This window comes from Pristiophorus japonicus, unplaced genomic scaffold, assembly GCF_044704955.1.
Source record: "Pristiophorus japonicus isolate sPriJap1 unplaced genomic scaffold, sPriJap1.hap1 HAP1_SCAFFOLD_1765, whole genome shotgun sequence".
NCBI classification, from domain to species: Eukaryota; Metazoa; Chordata; class Chondrichthyes; family Pristiophoridae; genus Pristiophorus; species Pristiophorus japonicus.
In genome coordinates this window covers 20,001-22,500 of record NW_027251450.1, presented here as the reverse complement: position 1 = coordinate 22,500, position 2,500 = coordinate 20,001, and positions in this window count along the sequence as shown.

Here is a 2,500-nt window from a genome sequence, read left to right as displayed (position 1 = left end):
ACCAAGTCTCGGCTTTGGTTAATGATTTGAGCCGAACCGACCTGCCCCCCGCCCCCCCCGGGCTGAACTCGGGCAGGTCTGCCGATTTCCCGACTCCTTTCGGGGCCTAATCGGGTCGCGCGAGCCGCCTGGCGCGATCGGGGACCATGCCCCGGCCTCTGCCAGGCCTCGGGCAGCCGCTTTTGAAGCCCGACCAAAAACCCGAAAAATGGGCAAAAAGGGAATAAATTCCCGCCCAAAAAGGGTGAATAGTCGGTTGGGCGGCAGCCCTGGTCGGTCTCTGCAGACCTGGAGGCTCGAGACGTTTGTTTGGAAAACTCACCAAGTCTCGATTCTGCCACCTCCTACCTCTGTGCAGATACCCCGCCAACCCCCAAGGACAGAAATGACAAGTGTCAAGTTGGCGGGGCGTCGGGCCACCTGCTGCCGGCCATGAGCATCCAAATCCCCGCAAAAGGGGCATTTTCATTTCTTCATCGGGACTTCCGGCAATTTCCAAGGTTCAACTCATTAACGTTGTTCGCAGACACTTGCCAGAAAATGCAAGTGGCCACTTTGCCGGGCCGACTCGCTTGCCCAAGCGGGAAACCATCAACCGAAGGCCCGGTAAGGCGGCCGAATCTGACCTCATAGACTTCCACACAACGGGACTTTTGACTTTCCCGGCCGCGGGTGGCCTCCACCCGGCCTCAGCCATCAGCCCTGCCTGCCTCCAGCCGCCTTCTGGTTAATGAGTTATCCAGCCTGGCACTTCGGTTGCGCCAGCGAGACCAAGTCTCGGCTTTGGTTAATGATTTGAGCCGAACCGACCTGCCCCCCGCCCCCCCCGGGCTGAACTCGGGCAGGTCTGCCGATTTCCCGACTCCTTTCGGGGCCTAATCGGGTCGCGCGAGCCGCCTGGCGCGATCGGGGACCATGCCCCGGCCTCTGCCAGGCCTCGGGCAGCCGCTTTTGAAGCCCGACCAAAAACCCGAAAAATGGGCAAAAAGGGAATAAATTCCCGCCCAAAAAGGGTGAATAGTCGGTTGGGCGGCAGCCCTGGTCGGTCTCTGCAGACCTGGAGGCTCGAGACGTTTGTTTGGAAAACTCACCAAGTCTCGATTCTGCCACCTCCTACCTCTGTGCAGATACCCCGCCAACCCCCAAGGACAGAAATGACAAGTGTCAAGTTGGCGGGGCGTCGGGCCACCTGCTGCCGGCCATGAGCATCCAAATCCCCGCAAAAGGGGCATTTTCATTTCTTCATCGGGACTTCCGGCAATTTCCGAGGTTCAACTCATTAACGTTGTTCGCAGACACTTGCCAGAAAATGCAAGTGGCCACTTTGCCGGGCCGACTCGCTTGCCCAAGCGGGAAACCATCAACCGAAGGCCCGGTAAGGCGGCCGAATCTGACCTCATAGACTTCCACACAACGGGACTTTTGACTTTCCCGGCCGCGGGTGGCCTCCACCCGGCCTCAGCCATCAGCCCTGCCTGCCTCCAGCCGCCTTCTGGTTAATGAGTTATCCAGCCTGGCACTTCGGTTGCGCCAGCGAGACCAAGTCTCGGCTTTGGTTAATGATTTGAGCCGAACCGACCTGCCCCCCGCCCCCCCCGGGCTGAACTCGGGCAGGTCTGCCGATTTCCCGACTCCTTTCGGGGCCTAATCGGGTCGCGCGAGCCGCCTGGCGCGATCGGGGACCATGCCCCGGCCTCTGCCAGGCCTCGGGCAGCCGCTTTTGAAGCCCGACCAAAAACCCGAAAAATGGGCAAAAAGGGAATAAATTCCCGCCCAAAAAGGGTGAATAGTCGGTTGGGCGGCAGCCCTGGTCGGTCTCTGCAGACCTGGAGGCTCGAGACGTTTGTTTGGAAAACTCACCAAGTCTCGATTCTGCCACCTCCTACCTCTGTGCAGATACCCCGCCAACGCCCAAGGACAGAAATGACAAGTGTCAAGTTGGCGGGGCGTCGGGCCACCTGCTGCCGGCCATGAGCATCCAAATCCCCGCAAAAGGGGCATTTTCATTTCTTCATCGGGACTTCCGGCAATTTCCAAGGTTCAACTCATTAACGTTGTTCGCAGACACTTGCCAGAAAATGCAAGTGGCCACTTTGCCGGGCCGACTCGCTTGCCCAAGCGGGAAACCATCAACCGAAGGCCCGGTAAGGCGGCCGAATCTGACCTCATAGACTTCCACACAACGGGACTTTTGAGTTTCCCGGCCGCGGGTGGCCTCCACCCGGCCTCAGCCATCAGCCCTGCCTGCCTCCAGCCGCCTTCTGGTTAATGAGTTATCCAGCCTGGCACTTCGGTTGCGCCAGCGAGACCAAGTCTCGGCTTTGGTTAATGATTTGAGCCGAACCGACCTGCCCCCCGCCCCCGCGGGCTGAAGTCGGGCAGGTCTGCCGATTTCCCGACTCCTTTCGGGGCCTAATCGGGTCGCGCGTGCCGCCTGGCGCGATCGGGGCCCATGCCCCGGCCTCTGCCAGGCCTCGGGCAGCCGCTTTTGAAGCCCGAC